Source organism: Mercenaria mercenaria, unplaced genomic scaffold (assembly GCF_021730395.1).
Source record: "Mercenaria mercenaria strain notata unplaced genomic scaffold, MADL_Memer_1 contig_3414, whole genome shotgun sequence".
NCBI classification, from domain to species: domain Eukaryota; kingdom Metazoa; phylum Mollusca; class Bivalvia; order Venerida; family Veneridae; genus Mercenaria; species Mercenaria mercenaria.
Window position 1 is genome coordinate 18,814 of NW_026461549.1, and position 26,018 is coordinate 44,831.

At 34.6% G+C, this 26,018-nt stretch overlaps 1 protein-coding gene and 1 long non-coding RNA gene across 4 annotated transcripts in view; one reads left to right on the forward strand and one right to left on the reverse strand.

The window, feature by feature from the left end:
* Nucleotides 1–16,424, reverse strand: part of LOC123534501 (uncharacterized) — a 30,051-nt gene extending 13,627 nt beyond the window's left edge. Inside the window, exons 1-3 of one of the 3 annotated variants that reach the window (XR_008369230.1) lie at nucleotides 15,933–16,424; nucleotides 12,788–12,889; nucleotides 11,891–11,988 (exon numbers count right to left, since the gene is read on the reverse strand). The gene's annotated coding sequence lies outside the window, so the exon portion shown is untranslated. The remainder of the gene's footprint in view (nucleotides 1–11,890; nucleotides 11,989–12,787; nucleotides 12,890–15,932) is intronic. The other 2 variants (XR_008369232.1, XM_053534146.1) reach the window with 2 other exon arrangements.
* A 4,292-nt stretch (nucleotides 16,425–20,716) lies between these two features.
* On the forward strand, nucleotides 20,717–23,172 carry LOC123533909 (uncharacterized). Its single transcript, XR_006682903.2, has 4 exons — nucleotides 20,717–20,787; nucleotides 21,504–21,545; nucleotides 22,723–22,773; nucleotides 23,049–23,172. It is a non-coding gene; the product is annotated as an uncharacterized LOC123533909 (long non-coding RNA).
* The last annotated feature ends 2,846 nt before the right edge of the window (nucleotides 23,173–26,018 follow it).

Genomic DNA, 26,018 nt, shown 5'->3' on the forward strand with positions numbered 1-26,018 from the left:
TCACTGTCATATCAAAATTCAAGAAGTATTACGCTTGCATATTTAGTGTTAAAATTATTCATATGAATGAGACTTAAATAGATAAATGTAGGATATCATTTATACTATTCTTTTCTTACTTATATCTCTGACATGTATGTTTTATTTATAATGACTACGTATTTAAGAAAATATTGATATACTGGGAGATTTGAAATATTTGTACAGATACATTCTAAACATATTGTACTCAAATGACCGTGTTCATGTCCAGAGCTGCAGTTTTCATTGTTAAACACGCCTAATAAATTTTATTACTTATAAATGGAATTACGATTTACAGACTTGCAAAACTTGGAGTCATTATCGCTGTCAGGGAATTGATCGTGGTGAGAGAGATCAATGGCGACACAACATCAAACTCCCATTCATATGTGTGAGATGTCGTTCTAACGACGATGGTAGCTATGATTATCTAATGGCTCAAGAGCGCCTCAATAAGGTATTCCTCTATGAATAGTATAAACAATATCATTTTCTCTTAGTTTGTCCTTTCTACATAGAAATAAGACGGAAATATTTTAGCTAATATTATTGTCTGTTCTTTTGCTCACTGCCTTTTCATATGTTTGGCTATAATCTAGACTTTGCTTGATTATACGGTGCAGTATGGGCTTATTTCGGCATTAAGCTTTGATATATAACTTGTGTAACGTGTAACTTTTGACACTTTCTTCTATTCCTCTTGGATCGTATCAGAAAACATTATATACGTTGTAACTATATTTACTTGCTAAATTTCATTGCTATTACTATGTAAATTGTAAGTGTTTTTAACCGCTAATTTTTTTAGTGTCTCTGATAATCTCGGTTTATAACTGAAAATAATTTCGTTTGCTCACCAATATTTCATATGTGACTATAAATTGTATACAATGTTTGATGCCGAAATAAACGTATTATACTGTATTGTATTGTTTGAACTTAGTGAATACGTTATAACATGGGTCGTATTTTTTACATAGTTCATAAATTTGACATATAAAAAGTCATTTACGTATATTATTTTTAATGTATTGTTATGAAATCGATTCAGTCGCAAGTTAGTAATTCGCTTTGTAATCATCAACCATCGTCTGAATAGTCCCAATATTCTTACATTAACTATAAGAATCCACATACATTATACTTTAAGCTAGTGCTGTTTTGAGAAAATCGCACGTCTCCCACAACTGTCTAATCATTTAAAAAGTAAGTCAGTCCATATGTACTGTCCACTCACTACTAACACACATTTGAAGATCAATAGGGCTGATTTTGGGTATTTCAAGGACCGTATCTAATGTTTTATTTGATTCCACACGTAACGAACAGTTTGAACTATGTCTATTGGCAACACTATTTCAGTTACGATATGCGGACCGTGCTAGCTGCTACCGTTACATCCCGCAAGTAACTAACTGCTTGAACGTTTTATCTATTTTATTTGCATGTAATAGTCTTGAAATATATAGTGAACGATGATTTTCGTTTATGTTATTGTCATTCAACAGTTTGATATATATATGCATAAAATACGTGTAATACCACATGCAGTCCGCGCAGTTTGCAACCTTTACATACCGCAAGTAACTGACAGCTTGAACTGTTCGCTGCATTTGTAATCCAAAGTTCCTGTATTTATATTCCAATGCTTATGTATTTATATTCAAATGTTAATCTATTTATATTTCAATGTTCCTGAATTTATGTTTATGTACCAATATTCAAATGTTTATTTATTTATATTGTGTTCTTATGTTTATTTACAATGTATTTATGTTCCATGTTATATTGCAATATTCCTGTATATGTGTTTCAATGTTTATGTAGCTAGATTCAAATTTTTATGTATTTATACTGTGTTCTAATGTTCGTGTATTTATGTTCCAATTATCATGTATTTTTTATTTATAATCTAATGTTCGTGTATTTATATTCTAATGTACATTCATTTGTATTCCAGTTGTCATGTATTTTAGTTGTAGTCCAGTCTTCATGTATTTATATTCAAATGTTCATTTATTTATCGTTCAATGTTTATGTAGTTGTATTTCTATGTTCATGTATTTTCTATATTCCAATGTTCATTTATTTATATTCCAATGTTCATGTATATGTATTCCAATGTTTATGTATATGTATTCCAATGTTCATGTATTTATATTCCAATGTTCATGTACTTTTATTTATATTCCAATTTTCATACATTTATATTAAAATGTTCATGTATTTGTATTCCAATGACCAGGTATTTTTATTCCAATGTTCATGTATTTAAATTGAAATGTTAACCTATTTATATTACAATGTTCATGTAATTATATTCTTATGTTCCTGTATTTATGTTTCAATGTACATGTATCTATATTCCAATGTTTATTTATTTATATTGTATTTCACTATTCATCTATTTGTACTCCAATGTCCATGTATTTTTCATATTCCAAATGTTCATGTATTTGTATTCATTAATATTCCAATGTTCATGCATTTATATTCAAATGTTCATGTATTTGTAATCTAATGTTCATGTATTACGCTTGTGTTTTGTTTTTAAAAGACAACATTTTTACTCGCCCATTTTAATCGCATTTAAACCAATTTCCAGCATGCTATCAAATTTTCTAAAATGTTCTAGCTTCAGAGACAGTGCGTCATATAATAGCAACAACATTCTTGTGTTCATGTGTTTTTATTCATATTCATATTCCAATGTTCATGTATTCTTATTCAATTGTTAATGTATTTGTAATCCATTGTTCATGTATTTGTACTCCAATGTTAATGTATTTTTATTCCAATGTTCATGTATTATTCATGTATTACGCTTTTGTTTTGTTTTTAAAAAAATAACATTGTTTTAATTGCCGATCTTAATCGCTTTTAAACTATTTTCTGTCAATCTATCAAATTTTCTAAAATTTTCATGCATCAGAGATAATGCGTCATTTAATAGCAACAACAACCACTTTTTTGTTATTTTTGATTACAAAGAAAATTTATGTTTTCGTACTTTTGTAGGTATAGGTATGACATTTTTAAGTAACTATTTATTACTTTCAAAATTGTTAAAATAATTAAAAGTAATGGGCCATGAAGAGAGTTCCTCCTCGTGGTGTGGCCTGGATGTTGCATTTCGCATAAAGAACAGAATGCTGAATTCCACGATCAATGGAATCGTTTCATTGTTATAGAATATAAACTTGATAACGACTGAAACAATTTTTTTTTGTGTGTGTAGAAAATATACCTTGAAATATATAATTTCGAAATGCGAAATGCAATAACTGAACACTCTCAATTAAAAACTTTTATTAGTTCTTCAAACCAACTCAAATTTCGCCTGAAATATTATGATAATATATATTACAGTTTGATATTAAAAACAATACATTATATATATATAAAAACACGAATATGAGATTCTAAGGGCTCTGGTAAAGTATTCTAATAAAATACCGTATTAATGCTTCTAATCAACCCAAATTTCGCCTGAAATATTTTATTAATATGTTTTTCTTTTATTTAAACAATAATTTAATTTATAAATACAAAGAATACTTCTCAAATGCGGTCTTTGCTGCGCATACACGAATATGAAATTCTAGCTGCTGGAGTGAAGTATTTCAATTAAATACCTGATTCGTTCTTCAAATGAACCCAATTCACGCTTGAAATATTATGATAACATATATTATAGTTTGATATGAAAACAACCCCAAAAACAACAACATTTAATTCTTAGATTAAAACAGTAAATCTCATATTCGGTCTTTACCACGACTCAAGAAATTATGACACTGATACAGCTTGAATGAATTATTTCATATTAATACATTTTAGTGCTTCAAATCAACCCAAATTTCGCCTGAAATATAATGATAATATACATAAAAGTTTTGTATAAAAAATAATTCATTTAGATCATAATAAAAATATTTACATCTCATATTCGGTCATTATCCGCATACACGAATATGAGATTCTAAGCGCTCGGATGAATTATTGTAATTAAATACCTTAAAAATGCTTCAAATCCACCCAAATTTCGCCTGAAATATCTTATTAATATGCTTTATTGTTTGATATTAACAAAAAATAATTAAGTTCACAAATAAAAAAAATATATCTCATATTCGGTATTTAATCTCATATTCGCGAATATGACTCATATTCGGTAATAAGTCATACCGGTTTTGTTTGCCAAGTAAATCAAACAAAATGTTGGAAAAACCAATTCGTTTTTATTTTTAGGTCTGCGGAGTAAATTACAAGATTTTGCTGAAGAAATGTATGATTTGTATGCAAAAACCTCTCAAAATGCATTAAAACACAAATATAAATTGAATAAAGTACCCAAAACATGTTGACAGATAGTTCTTATACTATTAAATTCAATTGTCACATATTTTCGCGACCAAGTTTTTACACTCGAAAATACACACACTTTGCCATTCTACTTTTTGCATAATTTCAGTTATAACTTTGGTGAAAACAAACTATAAACAAAAATTTTAGCATGACAAATAAAGAGTTACTGTATTTTTAGGCAATATCGGAACACAATCCTGAAAAAAAATCTCAAAATTTCACAAGGGGATAGGCTACTGTTTACCAGTAAATTTTGAAACTGAAGATTTAAACTAATATATATTAATTAAAAACTCACTTAATTTGTCAGTATATTTTCCCAAACTGACAATTTACCGCGTTAAAAATTCCAAATATGACCAGGGGCCTTTTTCCCAAAACCCCCTGAAAGAGCCCTGGTTATTGAGTACATACGACTTTTTCAGGTCTATGTTTGATCAGTTGTTTATGCTGTTTATCTTAACAGATTTCATATACCCAGTCTGTAAATTTATAGACTGAAAAATCTTTAAATCTATGGATTGTTCATATATTTACAGAATGTCTGTAAAAACTACAAATCCTAAACCTGACATACCAACCTACTTCTAGGGGTGTAAAACACCTGACCCCCACCTCCCTACTACTATGCCCCTGTAACATTTTTTCATCTACATTGTATATTCAGACGCAGACACTTACCATACAACAGAGGTAAAACTTGTCAAAAAGGGGCAAAAATTAGCGAAACTTTGATAAATCTTCGTATATTATAACTTGTTTACAAAAGGCATCTCTCAGTGGCTTAATTCAACACACAAGATATGGAAGTTCGCCAGAAATTTTTCGTACCTCTACCTTGAAAACCATCTATGTTTTACTATTTTTGCAAATTTTCCAAATATTTTTGGTGTTCTTCAATACAGTACATATTTTTCTTTACAATGATGTTCATGATACTACTTGGTCTTCACAGCTGTCAACAAAATGCGCAAGAAATTTTATAATTGTCACAAATTTTGCTCTATTTACAAGATCTTTCGACTACATCAGCTGTGTCATTTCTGGATTCATACGATGTACTATCATCGCACAGTGAACCAGCTGGTACCAGTGTTTGGGCAATAACAGCTCAACTGGGTTTTTAAGCCTGATCGAGCAATGTGACCAGCCTGGTAAGTTTTATTTGAATTTATCTCATATTCGCAACAAAATCAGCATTTAAACCCAAATCGGCAGCCATGACAATTTCATTGGAAATTTTTTGGTCTTTCGAGTTGTTGATGCGAGTGGAGATATTGTCCATTTCCTAAGATTGTGTCAAATTAGTTGGACTAGCATTAAGGGCATTGAAATGATTCCACTACAGTTGATTGGTCAGTTCCGTTCATAGGGTTTGGATCACAGCATTGTTTAGATCTAATACTATAATGAAGATAATCATTTAGTTCTTAGCATGCTTCACAGCTAAAACAAGATCAGATAGAGAAAGTTTGTCTCATTTTTGGTCAAAAATGAAATGTCAAGAATCCTTTAAAAAAGATGTTTGTTATATGGGGTCATATGTGAGACATAATAATCCAAAGGGTTTTAGCTTGCGAATGAATAAATAACTAGAATGTGTCTGTAGGACAAGGGTGTGCCCCTCACTGGTACATTTGTCACAAATAAGGGGAAAGCATTCAAATGTTTGCAGTCTTAATGGGGCATAACCTCAAAAAACAAGAGCTGTGCGGAGGACAGCAACGCTCGACTTTTTAACAGCCTTGTCGCTTGAATGAATAAGAAAGTCGAAAAAGGGGCATAATTTAGTAAAAAAGTAAAATAGGGTTATGGAACCTGCATAGTGCTTATCAGCTCATGACAGTGGACAAGTGTATGAAGTTTCAATCCATTCCCATTAGTGGGTACTGAGATACCAGCTTAAATATAAGAATTTAACCCAAAAACTCCTAAGTTGAAAAAGGGGCATAATTTTGTAAAATGCAAAGTTGAGTTATTGACCCTTTGCACTGCATGTCATATCATGACAGTGAACAAGTGTGTGAAGTTTCAATCCTTTCCCATTAGTGGATACTGAGATACCAGCTTACATACAAAAACTTAACCAAAAATTTCTATGTTGAAAAAGGGGCATAATTTTGTAAAAAAGCAAAATAAAGTTATGGGACCTGCTTTGTGCATGTCAGATCATGACAGTGAACAAGTGTGTGAAGTTTGAATCCATTCCCATTAGTGAGTACTGAGATACCAGCTTACATACAAAACCTTAACCAAAAAATTCTAAGTCGAAAAAGGGGCATAATTTTGTGAAAAAGCAAAATAGAGTTATGGAACCTGTGCAATGTAAGTCAGTTTATCACAGTAAATAAGTGTGTGAAGTTTCAATTGATTCCCACAAGTGGTTACTGAGATACCAGCTTACATACAAAACCTTAACCAAAAATTTCTAAGTCAAAAAAGGGGCATAATTTTGTAAAAAAGCAAAACAGAGTTATGGAACCTGTGCAATGTAAGTCAGTTTATCACAGTGAATAAGTGTGTGAAGTTTCAATCCATTCCCACAGGTGGTTGCTGAGATACCAGCTTACATACAAAAACTTAACCAAATCGGGACGCGGACGCGGATGCGGACGCATGGGCGAGTCCAATAGCTCTTCTATTCTATGAATAGTCGAGCTAAAAATTATGAAATGGATTCATTATTCTATACCATATACCTTTTGAGCTATGAGCATCAAAAACAAAAAATCCACTATTTTGGCTATTTCAAGGGCCATAACTCTATAAAAAACGCTAAAATTCTCAAGAAGAATGTCTCAAAAAGAATGCCAAGTGTGCAAGGTCACATTATGATAAAGACTCAAGCAATGTTTCATGAATTAACATCAAATACTTTTTGAGTGAGGCACATAATTAGGTGAAAATGTGCATTTGACTATTTCAGGGGCCATAAGGGAAATAAGATGAAAAATAGGTGTGCAAGTTCATATCATGATAAAGATTCATGCAAGGTTTCATCAATTTATATCACTTTTTGAGCTAGGCGTGTCGCAAGGTGAAAATGTGCATTTTTGACTATTTCAGGAGCCATATCTCTAGAAATAGGGGGCGGACCCAGATAAAAAATAGTAGGTGCGCAAGTTCCTATCATGATTAAGACTCATGCAAGGTTTCATCAATTTATATCAAATACTTTTTGAGCTAGGCGTGTCACAAGGTGAAAATGTGCAATTTTGACTATTTCAAGGGCCATAACTCTAGAAATAGGGGGCGGACCCAGATAAAAAATAGTAGGTGCCCAAGTTCATATCATGATTAAGACTCATGCAAGCTTTCATGAATCTATATCAAATACTTTTTGAGCTAGGCGTGTCACAAGGTGAAAATATGCATTTTTGACTATTTCAGCGACCATAACTCTAAAATTAGGGGCGGAGCCAGACGAAAAATAGAAGGTGCGCAAGTTCATATCATGATAAAGACTCATGCAAGGTTTCATTAATCTATATCAAATACTTTTTGAGCTAGGCGTGTCACAAGGTGAAAATGTGCATTTTTGACTATTTCTGGGGCCATAACTCTAGAAATAGGGGGCGGACCCAGATAAACAAGAGCTGTCTCCATAGGATGACACATGCCCCCGATGCCACATTGAATGAATAGTTATGGCTGATGTTAGAGTTTAGGACCTTTGACCTACGGACCTGGGTCTTGCACGCGACACATCGTCTTACTGTGGTACACATTCATGCCCAATAATTTTACAAGAGGGCCATGATGGCCCTATATTGCCACAGAAAAGTGGTTTCGGTTTTTCCCTAAGGCCAATAATAAACAAGAGCTGTCACAGGAGACAGCGCGCTCGACTATTTCGATGCTGGATAGTGAAACTGGGCACATCTGAGGAAACTAGAGCTGTCACTGGAGTGTTTAATGACTCCAATTGTGGATGAAGATATTGCACAATAGCCTGAGTCTATGTCAAAAATATCAACTTAAAGTAATAAGAGAGGTAAAGATAAAATGTATCAAAACACTATATAAGTATATCCTAAGCAAAAAGGGGCATAATTCATTAAATATTGGTGCCAGAGTTATGCAGCTTGTGTCATATAGTGTGGGTAATGATGTTGAACAACTATTTTAAGTTTGAATCAAATCCATTCAGTAATAACAGAGACAGAGTGAAAGTGCATCAAAACTTTAACCTAAAATTCTAAGTAAAAAGGGGAAATAATTCATGAAAAATTGGTGCCAGAGTTATGTACCTTGCGTCATATGGTGTGGGTGATGATGTTGAACAACTATTTTAAGTTTGAATCAAATCCATTCAGTAATAACAGAGACAGAGTGAAAGTGCATCAAAACTTTAACCTAAAATTCTAAGTAAAAAGGGGAAATAATTCATGAAAAATTGGTCCCAGAGTTATGCACCTTGTGTCATATGATAAGGGTAATGATGTTGAACAATTGTTTAAGTCTGAATCAGATCCATTCAGTAATAACAGAGATAGAGTGAAAGTGCATAAAACTTTAACCTGAAATTCTAAGTAAAAAGGGGAATAATTCATGAAAAATTGTGCCAGAGTTATGCATCTTGTCAAAATACAACTAAAAATTGGAGGTACCATCCATGTTGTACCACAGAAAAGTGGTCTCGGTTTTTCCCTACGGCCAATAATAAAAAAGTTACTAAAAATAAGCTATTTATAGTATCGTAAAAGGGAAGTATTTAAAAAAAAATACTGTAAGTGAACAAAAGAAGGCTCTGCCAAATAAATCTGCTGACATAAATGAAATTTCAGATCAGTATCTTCATTAGTTACAGAGATATACCAATTTTAATTTGAAATAAAGGGAGGTAATTTGACATAAAATCAGTCCATAGTTATTTACCCTGATTGTCTCAGTCCAACTAATGACAATAATGAAATTTCAAATAAGTCCTATAAGTACTTACTGATATAAATCCATTTTGATTACAATCAGGGGAGGTAACTCTAGAACCCATAAAGGAATCTCGCCAGTTCAAGAAAGGAACAAAGATCTTATGGTGATACAAGTTGTGTGCAAGTTTAGTTAAAATAAAATCATAAATGAAGCTGCTATTGTGCAGACAAGGTCAAAGTAGCTAATTCTGGCCCTTTCAGGGGCCATAACTCTGGAACCCATAATGGAATCTGGCCAGTTGAAGAAAGGAAGCGAGATCTCGTGGTGATACAAGTTATGTGCAAGTTTGGTTAAAATCAAATCATAAATGAAGCTGCTATTGTGCAGACAAGGTCAAAATAGCTAATTTTGGCCCTTTCAGGGGCCATAACTCTGGAACCCATTGTAGGATCTGGCCGGATTAAGAAAGGAACCGAGATCTTATGGTGACACAAGTTTTGTGCAAGTTTGATTAAATTCAAATCATAAATGAAGCTGCTATTGTGCAGACAAGGTCAAAATAGCTAATTTTGGCCCTTTCAGGGGCCATCACTCTGGAACCCATAATGGAATCTTGCCAGTTCAAGAAAGGAACCAAGATTTTATGGTGATTCAAGTTGTGTGCAAGTTTGGTAGCCGTTACGAGATACAAGGGACGTTTTTACAGCTTCTTCTACTTAATGTCGGTTAAGGTTAAGGAGTATATCACCAAAACACAGAAATATTTTATAAACGAACAACATCATTACCAATATTTTACCTGACCATTACATGTTCTGCCGTACTGTCCCGTACTGAAAATATTCTAAAAAAGTTGTCCCCCTTTGAAAATGAATGCCATTTGTAAAGAAATAAAAATAAACAATTGCTGAGAAATGTGTTCCACCATACTATTTTGAGGGGGGGAATAGGGCCAATATTCAGCCCCAAATTTTGCCGAACGAGAGCCCTGAACAGTGTATTCATTTGGAGTTTTGAAAGAGAAGGTAAACAAGCGGGTGAATGCTGGTATCTGTAAACCATTTAGATTTAAGTTTTAAGTGAACACTGGTTAAGGGGACGCATACTTTGAAATTAGAAAAAAGTGGGTGGGTTATGATAAAATTTACCTGCAAAAAAGTACAAGATTTTGGTACATGAAATGGATACCGTTTCAACTGTTATTAGTACACAAAGGATTGCTCACTAAAATAACAAGAGGACCATCGCTCACCTCTTCCCACATGACCCAGTTTTGAGTATGACGTCGTTTTTTCTATTATTTGACATAGTGACCTAGTTTTGAACTTGACCTAGGTATTATCAAGATAAAAATTCTGACCAATTATCATGAAGATCCATTGAAAAATATGGTCTCTAGAGAGGTCACAAGGTTTTTCTATTATTTGACCTATTGACCTAGTTTTCGAAGGTACGTGACCCTGTTTCGAACTTTACCTAGATATCATCAAGTTGAACATTCTCACTAATTTTCATGAAGATCTCATGAAAAACATGGCCTCTAGAGAGGTCACAAGGTTTTTCTATTTTTATACCTACTGGCCTAGTTTTTGACCGCACGTGACCCAGTTTCGAAACTGACCTAGATATCATCAAGATGAACATTCAGACCAACTTTCATACAGATCCCATGAAAAATATGGCCTTTAGAGAGGTCACAAGGTTTTTCTATTATTTGACCTACTGACCTAGTTTTTGACGGCACGTGACCCACTTTCGAAAATGACCTAGATATCATCAAGATGAACATTCTGACCAATTTTCATGAAGATCTCATGAAATATATGGCCTCTAGAGAGGTCATTTCGATAAATATGCTCTCTGCAGAAGCACTGATAAAAATATTTCATCGTGCTATGTTCAACACCGACCAGTGGTGAAATGCCTTTACAACATACGTAGCGATAGCCGCGAGTGCCGCTCACGTGACCTGTTCAGCAGCCGATACATTTTACGCAGTCTGTATCCGTCGCACAAATCTTACACAAATATGTCAAAATCACTCAACTAAAGTTAGTTTTTTAGAAATCATGCATTACATTCAGATATAAGATATATTTAAGAGCAAGAATTTAGATGTGATGAATGTGACGCCTGGCTACACTATGAGTGCCTTTCTGACCATGGAAAGATCGATGTTGATCTTAGTATTTTGACAAAGTCCAAATGGTTCTTTCTGAGATGTAGAGAGGAGTAAATTTCCTACACACAAAAGAAGTGTAGAAAACATTAGCGAGTTAATCACTGTCGTTTGTCTGAATCTTTAATACTTGAACATTCTGTTTTTAAACAACATTATTATACGTTTTTAAGCTTTGTTCCAATAATGACTCCATTTCTGTAAGGGAAATATACACATAGAGGCACATACTAAATTTTATCCTCATTTCTCTTGTTTTTCGCATAATAAATGAGTAATGTTCTAAATATTATATTCACAAATCGCGGGCTTAGCGCAAAACGGTTGTAACTGATATGAAATAAAGAAGGAGTTACAACCGTTTTGCGCTAAGCCCGCGAAATGCTTGTTTGTTCATTTTTAGCCTGCTGATTTTTTTTCACCCTTAGTTTAATCAATATTACATACCGCCAGCATAGGTTCCCTTCAGGGCGAATTTTCACCTTTTCACGTATGCCGTGTCGATAGCTCACGAGACGACTAAGTCACATCATGACGCACATCAACTACATTTTTCGATAAAAGAGGATAACTTTATGTTTTTGCATTGGCAAATCGAAATAATAATTTTTTCTTGCTTCTTAAAAAGATTTTATATGTACAAAATACCGTTAGCATAGGTTCCACCACGATCTGTACCCCAAGACACTTCCTTAAACTTAACAGAAATCTAAAAAAAAAATATATAAGATATCCGACGTTTGTGTTAATTATTTTCTCAATGACATATTCTTAAGATTGATATTAAATCGTTACTTAAAAAAATAAAAATAAAATAAAAGAAAATTTTTTGTTCCATTGGCATTTGCGCACTTAGTCCAAATAATTTGACGTCAAAAGTGATTCTGAGATATTTTTGTGATTGGTCATAATCACTCCTTTACGGATCATACATTATATATATGGAGGAAAGATATTGACCTATACAAAAATTATCACAATATCATGGCTCACGTACAACTAGTTGGACTATTGCGTACTTTAACTCCATTGCGCACTTTAGGCGTACCCGTTAAGGAATAGCCAAATTCGAAACTCTATGAGACTATGTATAGCTCTAACCACGGGAATACGAGAAACTCTTGGTCCATTTCTGGGGGTGAGGGTGGTATCAAATACAGTAACAAAATAATTAAATCAGTCCGGGAAATTGGGATAATTTCTGTAACATTTTATGACTCCATCTGAAAGACAAGTGAATTTTCTACAAAATAACACCCAAATGCTGATGAAATGGTTATTCTGTTACTGGGAATAAAAACAACCCCTTAGGCCCCCGAGAATATGAGAAAACAGGATAATTACCTGACTAAGATCAGCTAATCTCTTCGTTTATTTTCATCGCATGCCCATGATGTACCGGCTTGTCCGTGGCGCCCGACTGATTTAATAGCAATGCAACCTCCGCTAGGTAATTATTGCGCGAAAACATAAACAAAACTGATATTTCAATCTCTTGCAAATTATACTGGATTAACATTTGATAGCTAGTTATGCAATGCGTGTTTATAGAAATTACTTATATAATATAATATAATGGAAGTATATTAATACTAAATATGTCTATTTTATGACATCCTTAGAAAGAAGATGGTGTTGAGCTCCTTAAACAGTTACAGGAATTGCATAATCACATTTCATTACTGTAACAGATATCTCATCGTTGCGCGTTTGAGGAGGCGAGGGCTGGGAGGGGACTTGCAAGCTATGCTAACCCATAATTTCCTCGTTCTTTAAATTCCATTGTTAAAAATAGACATCACGTTAATTTCTGATCAGTTATGTACTGTCATTCTGAGACAAATCAGTTTTTTGGTCGAAATATAGGGGTGGGGGAGCATATCCAGCCCCCTTGCAAATTTGGGGTGGGTGGGGAGAGATGATCCAGACACCTTCCCCCACCTGCTCCATGTGTGTATTTAGGCTGCCCATCCTCCCGCAACCTGCTTCATCAATGTATTTATGTTGCACACAGACAAATTTACTTTACACCACCCCCACCCCCACGTCTCTGGAAGCTCAAGCAGTGTATTCAGGCCACACTAGTTCACTCCCCCCAGCTCCATTAATGTATTTAAGTTCCACACTCTATTTAGTATCCCAGACCCGTACCCCACCCTGTCTTTCTGCTCAAGCTGTGTATTAAGGCTGCTCACTGCTCCGCCCCTGTATTTAAGCCATAAACAGACAAATTCACATACCCAATGTATACACTTATGTATTTAGGCCACACAACGACGAGTATATAATGTGCAGGTGACATTTGGGCCGTAAAGAGTTCACATACCCCTCCTGTATTTAAGCTGCACACTGTATTTAATCTCCCAGATCCGTACCCCCTCCCCCTGTCTTCACTGCGCCGTCCCTGTATTTAGGCCATAACCAGACGAGTTCACATACCCCCCCCCCCCCCCCTCGGTACGCTTATGTATTCTCCCAGCCCCTCTCTCACCTTTCTGCTCAAGTTGTGTATTCAAGAAGCACAATGACCTGTTCACTGCTCCGCCCCTGTACTTAGGCAAAAAACAGACGAGTTCACATAAACCTCCTCCCCTGAGGTACACCCCAGCCGGCCTAGGTACGCTTGTGTATTCTCCCAGACCCACTCTCCCAACATATCTTTTTGCTAAAGCTGTGTATTCAGGCCGCAGAATGACAGTTGACTGCTCCGCCCCTGTATTTAGGCCATACACAGACGAGTTCACATACCCCTCCGGTGCCCCCCCCCCCCCCCCCACGCTTATGTATTTAGGCCGCACAACGGCGAATATATAACGTCTAGATGACAACGATATTTAGCTTCGTAACATAAAACTGTAATGACGTCACGCTAAAAATAACATCGCGCGTGCAATCTCCCTACAAACTGTAACTCCAAATGGAGGTCGTAATGACGTTTATACTGGTAAACACGATCAATTTACAGATATATTCAAAGTGTTGTCATAATATGAAATTAGGCGCGGCCTATCATACGGGAAAACCTAGTCATACAGTGCTTTAGGGTATAGCGGATTTTAGGGATAGGTTGATAAATTTTATATTTAGACTTGAATTATTGTATAAATTTTCATATCTTTCTTTTATTGGCATGCAAACAGACATTCTGACATACATTTTAAATATTTGCTTGTTGTGTTATTTTTTATATGTCATCAAATGTAAAATAAAACTATCCCCTATAGACTTAGTCTAAATAATGAGACCTCGGGCAGACCGATTTTACATTTTGATATTTTACGTTGTCTATCGACAAGTCAAATAAATATAACGATATTCAACTCTCGAGTACAATTATTTGGACTACTATAGACTAAATCAGTATACTGGTACTGATGATAAACCCGGACAGATGATAAAGTCGAACACCTTGGAAATATTCGATTGCAATCGGTTATTTATAAAATTGAACACACCATCTAATAGTTTCCACTTACAACACCAACTGGTGTAAACAAAAACAAAATTGGTAAATATTCTGTATAAATAAATGACTTACAGAAGTTTGTATAAAAAAAAAATTATCCAAAATAACTGGGGAAGAGGGTGTTTTTTGCGCATGCTCACTGTCGAAGCATGAAGGCCTGACATTTGTTAACTTTTCATTACTTGATCAGGAATGACTGTTGCAGCTTTTTGGGGAAAGTTTCAATATAATAATACCAAGAAAATTTTGTAAATGACAAAGGGTTCGAATTTATCATCAGTCAACGTTCATAAAGTCCCCTTTTTACACACCCCTTTCAGGCCCTCACTTCCTGTAGTTTGCTTACTAAATATAAATCTGAATTATGTAAAGTTTTCAGCAAAGATTAAGCTTTATTTTGATACCGACCATTGATTTCAATTTGCAGAAATAAAAAAGTTACAGGTAAAAAAACTCATTTTCTGTTCGGGTTTATCATCAGTACCAGTACAGTCAAGTCGCCAATAGAGAATCACTGCCAATAGCGGGTCACTTGAACAGCATGCCCACTCATTTTTAAAGTTGAGGGTACATGTACCCCCTGCTTTTGCAAAATAGGGGTACACTTCAAAATTTGGGGGTACACTACATGGCAGATCTGAAAATTTTCTATTTAACTACTGAAATTTGTATATTACATGTTTTTTGTGTTTGTTTTTTGTTGTTGTTTTCTTCATACAGAACTCTCGTGGGTGGGGTATAACAGATGAGATAATTTTAGAAAAAGTAAAATGTTTTTCCAAAGTTAAGATAGGAAATTCTGAATCAAAACACCCCTCCCTATATTATACTAAATATAAATAATTTTTCAGCAAGGTTCATGTATTCCCAATTTCGTGAACGGAACACGATTCGTCCGAAATAACATACAGTCAACTGAAGACTGGTAAAATTCGTCCATCAATAATAAATAGCCAAACTATTACAGATATGCAATGTGTATCAAAATTGCAGTTAAATATCGAAAAATAAAATACTGTTAACCTTTTGCTGAGTTTATTAAAGCTAAAATGCCTTTTTGCGTTTCGTATCCATTCTTTTTTTGCACACGACCCGTATGACGTCCGACTAAAACATTTACCAAACCCCTCTATACAGCTGACAATTACGCCGAGAATTCGGTGATGGAAACGAAATTATAACGTTCTTGGACCGGATCTGCGTTTTAGACCATACCAAACAATTGGCAAGTGCGCGATGAAATAAACAGCGATATTGCAGCTGAACTAGAGTTCCGAATCTCTGCGTGCATGTACCCCCAACAAGTGATTTTTATGCGTGCATTTGATATTTTGTACGTGATTCACGTACTGCAGTGCGTGAATGGGCATGCTGTTGAATATAAAATGTTAATCTCTCTTATACATATTAGAGTATACAATGTTTAAGTATCCAGTAATATAAACTTATTACTTAGCAATTATTACACAAAAGAAGATGGATCTAATCTAATGAGTATGAGTTCCATGAGTAGATAACTCTTGCAACCATGTTTCCTGACTTGGATTTTAGCACAGTGAGTCTTGAATTCTTCGAAGTAGAATATTTTTTAGCATACCTCACAGCTTCTTAGATAAAACCACACAAATTTGGTACCATTTTGAAGAGTGAAACACACACTTTCATAGGAATAATATGATTATGAATTTTAGATTGACTTTGACGACAAAAAAATGCCATCAAGCAGAGGTGGTCATTTAGCCAATAAAGGGTCACCCATATCAGGGATAATCAAAAGATTGTTTATTCTGCTTAAAAATACAAATCAATGGTTTATTTGATGTAATAATGGTCTGAACTGGCAAAATTAGATAAATTAATAAGGTTCTGTGCATCAATATTTTGTTTTTAGTATAGATATAATTGGTGCTAATTATGCTTAGAAATACAACTGTGAAAACTAGCACTATATTCCTTTTACCTAGTATCTCACGTTTGAAATGTAAATATACTGATTCTCATTATATTCTGCCTTGAAATGTTTATTTCCAATACCACAGTCATGTTTTGTCAGAAAAAAGACTATTTTAAATGGATAGAAAATATGATAAACTAGGTGACCCTCTAATGGCAAAAGTGACCCCCTATTGGTGAATCGGACAGGTTTAAATATTTCATTATAACTTCAGACATAAAAGATAGATTCAAATAAATCAAACATTTAAATGAATTTGAGCAATAGTTTTAAGAGTTAGTAAGTTTAGATATCATGAAAGTTTAAACAGTCTTCACCACATGTTAAAAGTGTTGATAGTGACCCGCTATTGGCGAGTTATCTGTATATATAAAAAACGTCAGTGAATGAAAAGTATTTGATAGAAATTTAAAAAGCTGAATGTTTTTGAAAAGAGAATACATTATTATTCTGATTTATAGTAAAGAAGTCTTGGAAAGTTTGTTAAGATGTGGATTTTGAACTAATAATGTAAAAAATGACCAAAGCTATCCTGTACACCCTAAATCAGCTCATAAGTAAACAATGGCGTGGAGAGAAAAAACACATGAATTTCTATGAAAATCTGACTGTTTTTAGAAGAATAGATGTTTTCTGTCTGATATACTAAAAAAAACCATTATTGTCATTTCTTTGAATTGGAATGCAGGAAAAATTAGTTAGCTATCCGCTATACCCTAAAGCACTGTACGGATTCTTTCTTTTTTTCTGCATAAATTGTTCTTTCTGATATTTTCAGTTTGGCTTTCAGTTTTGACAGTAAGCCTGATTGTTTTGCTCTTGTTATAAAAAGTAACAAAGGTTTTAAAATGTTTTGTTTAAATGAACGTAGATCGAATCATTTCTTCAAATGTGTCGAGACTAGACAGACAATGGAAAATAGTATTCATGAGTTAAAGATAATAGTGATATTTGGGTGCACAGAATCTAGATCTAGTCCCAAAATGCACCCTATCTATCTATTTATACTGCAGCGCTCCTCTCTGCGAGTATTATGTGCAGCTGCGCGCCTGTACAAGAAGTTAAAAGTAGATTGGATCGGAGGATAAAAGTAATACACGGTGTGTATTGCAGTATAAATACAGTTGATAGTGTTAAAAACAAGAAAAGCAGTTTAAAAACAGTTCTATCATGTTTATACCCATACTGGTACTGATGATAAACCCGGACAGAAAATACGGGGGATTTTTTTACCTGTAACTTTTTTATTTCTGCAAATTGTTATCAATGGTTGGTATCAAAATAATGCTTAACATTTGCTGAAAACTTTACATAATTCAAATTTATATTTAGTAAGCAAACTCGCACGAAGTGAGGGCCTGAAAAGGGTATGTAAAATGGGGACTGTACGAACGTTGTCTGATGCTAAATTCGACGACTTTGTCATTTACAAAAATTTCCTCATTGTGTTATATTGAAACTTTCCCAAAAATGCTGCAACAGCCACTCTGGATCAAATAATGAAAAGTGACCCAATGTAAGGCCATTATGTGTTGACAGTGAACATGCGTAAAAAACACCTCTACCCCAGTAATTCTGGATAAATATTATATTATACAGATAAATGTAAGTCATTTGTTTATACAGAATATTATCAATTTTGTTTTGTTTACACCAGTTGGTGTTGTAAGTGGTTGCTATTAGATGGTGTGTTCAATTATATAAATAAGCGATTGCAATCAAATAATTCCGGGTGGTCGACATTATCATCTGTCCGGGTTTATCATCAGTACCAGTAGGCCACCAGTTACATACGTATGTTTATTTAAAACTGTTCAGTATACCCTCTTCGGTACAACTATGCGCCTCAACGATGATGCCTTTGCTGTCAATCTGTTTCTCTAATACAATTTCTGAATCCGGGAATGCACAGTTTCTTTTCAGTTCTTTTGTTACAAATAGATTTTTTTTAAACAACCAAAAAAAAATAAAAAAATTACACATTAAGTCTGCATAACAACCTCAATGACATGTTCTTCTGATATTCTTTTGTAGTATAGATACCGGAACTTACATAATCCTGCTATCCTAAATTATTTATTGCGCAAGCACGGCAGCAGGTCCTGTAGAATTATGGGATAGAACAACAACAACAAAACCGTTGAAGGTATAGAACATATTCCCAAGTTGAACGGTATATAGGTTTACTTTGACATATATACACGTACACATTATCTATAGACGGAAAAACCTTCGGTTTCCCTTATTATCTGCGTAAAAGTGTATATTTTTGTTTATTTATTTTTTTTTCTACTGTGTATTTATCACTTAATCAAATTAAACAAGTAGTTAAGCAAAAACTTTAAAAAAATTCCCAGTGCTAGCTTGTTTACACTCCCCACCCACCAAAGGCTTATTCCAGAAAAATGTCCTCCCCTCCCCACCCCCACCCATACAAAATACCCCCTCCCCTACCTCACAACGGGAACAGCCTCATATCCTCTCCCAACCCCCCACCCATGTAAAATACCTCCTCCCCTAACTCAGAATCTCCCATCTCAACGGGAACTGCCTCATATCCTCTCCCCATCCCCTACCATGTAAAATACCCCTTCCTCAGATCCCCCCATCACAAGGTGAACCGCCCCCATCCCCCAATTTACAGCCCCCTCCCTCTCCTCCCACTAGAACTGAAATTCCTTAAAAGATCTAGGTATGCTCCCCCATCCCCCATTTGGAATCATTTTTTTAACAAACCCAAAATTGATCCCCTTGCACACCCCATTAACGTTCAAATCCAACCCCCCTCCTTGTCTGGTCCACTATCCAGAATCCCATCCCCCCCTGGAACCTCCACTGTTCTATTATCTGTAATTGTAAGTAGCTCCCCATGGGACAAGTAATCAATATTGATTATTGTAACCCACACACCTGTAATCCCCTCCTTCCAAAAAATTGACCCCGTTCTCACCCTGTTAACCTCCAAATACCCCCCTCCCACCCCCTTCCTTGTCGGGTTCATCAAACTAATCCCCATCGCCCTGGGCTTATTTCACACTTTCCAACATCCCACCCTCCACTGTTCATTTTTCTGTAAGTCACCCACCCACTCACCCAATCCCATGGGACAGTTAATCAATACTATAAATTTTAGGGTACCTTATCCACTCCAAGAGAAGCTCGTACTTGACTCCAGAAACCATGGCCATGAGGACGGACGATGGGACATGCAATTCCAGTTTATTGGGTATTTCACTAATGCCTCTTTCCAACTTTTTATTTTTTAATAGCCTTATCTCCTAACAGACATCCTTTTGCCCTGACCCTTCTCCCTTTTACCCCAGGGACTACTAGTAGGTGAAGTAAACTTGACTTTGACATTTAAAACCCATGACACATAACATCATGACATACAATCACCAACCAAAGAAAGTATAAACCCATATCATTAGTTCATTACAACTTCACAGGACAATCAAATACAGAAAATCTATATCATGTTTCGGATTTTGTTCATGGTGTGTTTAACATTGCACGGACACAACTTTAGGTGATTTGGTAACTTTCCACCTATAGATAATGGCAGAGGAACACTAGTTACCACTCCATTGGGCCCCTACATAGAACCACAGACCTTTAGTAAGTCAGTTGGATGGCTTCATCACATGCCAAGTGATGTTCAAACTTGAGTGGCATGTGAGTCGGCAACTGTAACCGCTCTGTCACGGATACTCTGGTGTATACCACCTATGTTGTCGTCAATATCTGCAACATGACATAGACACTTTTTGCACAGGATATAATACTCTATCAGATGATAAAATTATACAGAGTTACTGTGTAGTTTACATAAAATTGGACATTTTTCACTTGCAGATCGTAGCTGCTTTTATTGCCAGCCCAGCAATTTGTGTACAAGAGTCTGTTGTTCTGCCAGGCATGCTAGTAAGTTTCTTGAAATAATATATTGCTTTTTTTCCTGTTAATTGGATACTTCCTGTGACATGCAAGTGAGTGATTTTATTATCATACATTTTGCTTTTCTTCAGTTAATTCAATGTATAATATGATATAAAATGTCTCGGCTTACTTTACATTGTAATTTCTTCAAAAATAACTGGTATGTAAGCGTCTTATTTTTATCCCAAATTGCTGAAGGCAATTCGTTGGTTCTTACCAGACAAATTAAATATGCATTGAAACCCCAATATATCATGTGCTGGAAATGCTTGCCTTTAAATGTATGTGCTCGCCGGCTTAGCTCAGTAGGTAAGAGCGTTGGTCTACGGATTGCGGGATCGCGAGTTCGATCCTTGGCGGGGCGTATGTTCTCCGTGACTATTTCATAAACGACATTGTGTCTGAAATCATTAGTTCTCCACCTCTGATAATTCATGTGGGGAAGTTGGCAGTTACTTGCGGAGAACAGGTTTGTACTAGTACCGAATCCAGGAATACTGGTTAGGTTAACTGCTCGCCGTTACATGACTGAAATACTGTTGAAAAACGGCGTTAAACCCAAAACAAAAAAAATGTATGTGCTCATTCCATACAAAAGACGCTACAGTATTTAAATGTTACTGTTGTGTTTATTTTATATGCCAATAAATGTATCAAAATATTATATTTAAGGTTTGAAGTTCATTTGTATAATATTGCAGGATGCCCAACTGAGGACAGCAGTGGAAAATTCACTGCAGATGGTATGCAGCACTTATATTAATATATTTATGTCATTGAGTTACTCCAAACTAAATATAATTTTTTTGTTAGAGTAATGTAAGATTAAAGTTATTTATTTCATTTTTCAAATGTAAGAATTGCTTAAGAAGTAGTATATATCGTCCAGTGATTTGTTGTTGAATAAATCATTGTTTTGAGTTCTGATGCGAAGGAATTATATCACGAGGGTGCAGCCTGAGTGATATGATAATACGCGTCTGAATGACAAACAATGATTTATTCAACAACAAATCACTAAATGAGATATATTATTTCGATTCTAACACGTTATCAAAGGAAGTTTAAATAAATCCTTGATTCTATTCATTTTCAATTGGTTTATTTTTTTCAGCGCGTTACTATGCTGTTTGACGTCATGACGTAATAATTGTGATGTCGGAACAGTAATTTGTTGTATAATTATTCACTGTTTTCTGCCTTCTTTGTTTAATAGGAAGTTAAATCTTATCGTGTTAGAATTGTCCTTTTAAAAGTTTTTACTGGATGACTGTAAATGCATGCTTCATTTTGCAGAATATGCAGGTAAGAGATAAGTATGCTGTAAAGGTGAATATGTTGAATTATTTTAGCTGAAGAGGTAATACATTTCCACATGGCCATGACTTGAGATAGGTATTCAGACTAAACAGCAAAAGCATTACAGACGAATAGCAATTAAAAGTTACGTGTTCATTTTTAACCAGAAGTTAACTTGAACTGAAATACTTGTATTAATTTAAACTTGTAAGCATTGTTCACCAAATATATTATCAAATTACTATCTCATTCACTTTGTCTAATGCTAGCAAGTCATTAAATGTTGGAAATGTTACATCTTTTGCTAGTAAATTTAATTATATTTAGTGTTTAATTTATTATTACAACATGACTCATGAGGGTGAATCCTATTTTGTAGAAGGTACCTGGAATGAAGATGGATACCATAAAGGACAAACACTGATTTGTTTTCTTAGATTGTTCCTGAAATCTAAGTTTTCAAATGAGGAGAACGTTGAGCTGAAGCTGCTGTTGGACTTTATTATGACATCTGTTAAGATTTAAATCAGATGTCTTCTAAAGTTTTAATATGCAACCTTGGCAAACCAGCAACTGACAGTTTGTAAAAGTTTTTATTCTATTCTAGTTTGTTGATTTCAGTTTGAGATTTTACCAGAGCATTTGCTTTGCAGAAGTTGGTAGTTATTATTTGTAAGTCTTCTAAACTATTTTCTTAGAATTCATATTTATATTTAACAGTTTTTCTGTTCCCAATTAGCATGTGCTTTAAATGAATATATACAAAGCAGTGTATTGTGTGAACTGGTTTACTCAAAGTACAAAATGTTGAATTTATTGCTCTGCTTAGTCAGTCTGCAATGTCAGTACATTTAATTTATTTACTTGATACCATAAAATGTATTGACATTATGATTACACTTGTATTTTACATGTATATTGAAAAGAATATAAATTTTGTGTTGCAGGTGCTGTTGTTGCTGTTGTAACGAAGACATGTTTTTGGATGAAGAAATTTCAAGAATCGCCATGAAATGTTTTTTTCTATTAAATTTACCTCACCTGAGCCAACCGCTCACAGCTGGGGTGTTGTGATTACTCATCTTTCGTATATAGGATATTTGTTTGTTTCAGAGAAATATCTATTTCATTTCACAAGTGAGCATCAAAAACTGATATTTTGCATGAGTGGCATAGCCATGAGTGAAAATGACTCGTTTTGATGCTCACAAGTGAAGTAAGATTGATATTTCACTGTCGCAAACAAATTTTCTTTTTATTTCATGTGTAAAACTCTTATTTTGTGGCGTAATTTATAGAATGTTGAAAATCGCGGGAAAAGTCACAGAAAGCATAACGCAAATCAGGTCATTTTAACAACGTCATCATCATTATGGTATTCATAATTTTGTTTTTTGTTACTATACTATATACATAGACACAATCTTGCGCACACCATCTCTCCTCATCCCCTTGACACAATTTAATGAAACTTCAAACAAGTGATTAGTATCAACAGTAGTTGTGCATGCGGCATGTTAGGTTCTTTCAATGACAAAATGTGCAGAGTTATGGGACTTTGTTTCTTGTTAACATACTATGTACATACAGTCTGCATATGCAATCTTGTGCGTGCCTAATCTTCCTAACCCTTGCACATAAATTAATGAAACTTCACACAAGTGATCAGTACCAACCCTAGCTTTCATGGTGCATGTTACGTTCTTTTAGATAAATATTCTACATAGATATGGGACTTTGTTTTTTGCGACTATACTGTATACATACAGTCCACATAATTATGCAATCTTGTGTGCGTCAAATTGCAATGTACTGTGTCAGTGCATGCAGGTACATTCATCACCTTTAGTGATAGCTCTAGTTTAATTTGGAAATTGGTTCAGTTTTCGTACAAGTACATGTTTTGTCAAAACTATGTGACATGTGGCTTTGAAACTTTGAACACTTTCTTATCATCATACCTTCATCTGTAGGCATGAGTACATAGGTCTGTTAAGTATTCTGACTGAATTATGGCCCTTTCTGGACTTGGAAATTAGTTCCATTTTAACAAAAGTCAATGTTTTGTCAAAGTTATTCGGCATGCGGCTTTGAAACTTTTAACAATTGTTTGTCGTGGGGATCCCCATCTTTATGCAAGAGCACATAACTCTGTCAAGTATTTTGTCTGATTTTGGCCCTTTTTAGCTCATCTGATTTTTGGGGGAAAAAAATTGTTATTGTCATCACTTGAGCGGTTGTCGGCGTCGGCTTTGCCTGGTTAAGTTTTATGTTTAGGTCAGCTTTTCTCCTAAACTATCAAAGCTATTGCTTTGAAACTTGGAATACTTGCTCACCATCAAAAGCTGACCCTGTGTAGCAAGAAACATAACTCCATCTTGCTTTTTGCAAGATTTATGGCCCCTTTTGTACTTAGAAAATATTAGATCTCTTGGTTAAGTTTTATGTTTAAGTCAACTTTTCTCCTAAACTATCAAAGCTATTGCTTTGAAACTTGGAATACATGTTTACCATCATAAGCTTACCCTGTATAGCAAGAAACATAACTCCATATTGCTTTTTGTAAGAATTATTGCCACTTTTGGACTTAAAGAAATTCAGTTTTCTTTGTTAAGTTTTATGTTTAGGTCAACTTTTATCCTAAACTGTCAAAGCTATTTCTTTGAAACTTGCAACACTTGTTCACCACCATAAACTGACCCAGTACAGCAAGAAACATAACTATATCCTGCTTTTTTGCAAGATTTATGGCCCCTTTTGGACTTAGGAAATATCAGATTTCTTGGTTAAGTTTTATGTTTAGGTCAACTTTTATCCTAAACTGTCAAAGCTATTTCTTTGAAACTTGCAACACTTGTTCACCACCATAAACTGACCCAGTACAGCAAGAAACATAACTATATCCTGCTTTTTTGCAAGATTTATGGCCCCTTTTGGACTTAGGAAATATCAGATTTCTTGGTTAAGTTTTATGTTTAGGTCAACCTTCTCATAAACTATCATAGCTATTGCTTTGAAACTTGCAACACGTGTTCACCATCATAAGCTGACCCTGTACAGCAAGCAACATAACTCCATCCTGCTTTTTGCAAATATTATTGCCCCTTTTGGACTTAGAAAATATCAGATTTCTTGGTTAAGTTTTATGTTCAGGTCAACTTTTTCTCAAACTATCAAAGCTATTGCTTTGAAATTTGCAACACTTATTCACTATCAAAGCTATTGCTTTGAAACTTGGAATACTTGTTCACTATCAAAAGCTGACCCTGTAAAGCAAGAAACATAACTCTATCCCGCTTTTTGCAATAATTATTGCCCCTTTTGGACTTAGAAAATCAGTTTTCTTGGTTAAGTTTTATGTTTAGGTCAACTTTTTCTCTTAAACTATCAAAGCTATTGCTTTGAAACTTTTAACACTTGTTCACCATCATAAGCTGACCTTGTACAGCAAGTAACATAACTCCATCCTGCTTTTTGCAAAAATTATTGCCGCTTTTGGACTTAGAAAATCATTTTCTTGGTTGAGTATTATGTTTAAGTCAACTATTCTCATAAACTATCGAAGCTATTGCTCTAAAACTTGCAACAGTTTTTCCCCATCATAAGTGGACACTGCACAGCAAGAAACATAACTCTATCCTGCTTTTTGCAAGAATGATGGCCCTTTTTAGACTTAAAAAATCATGGGTAGGACGATATTTCTATTATACAAAAAAAAATGAGGGTCAGCATCCGCAAGGCGGTGCTCTTGTTTGTCTTTGGAATCAATTCAGTTTTTAGCTTGACTATTCGAAGAATAAGTAGAGCTATCCTACTCACCACGGCGTCGGCGTCACACCTTGGTTAAGTTTTTCGTACCAGTCCACATTTTGACAAAGTCTTTTGAGATAAAGCTTTGAAACTTTCAATACTTGTTC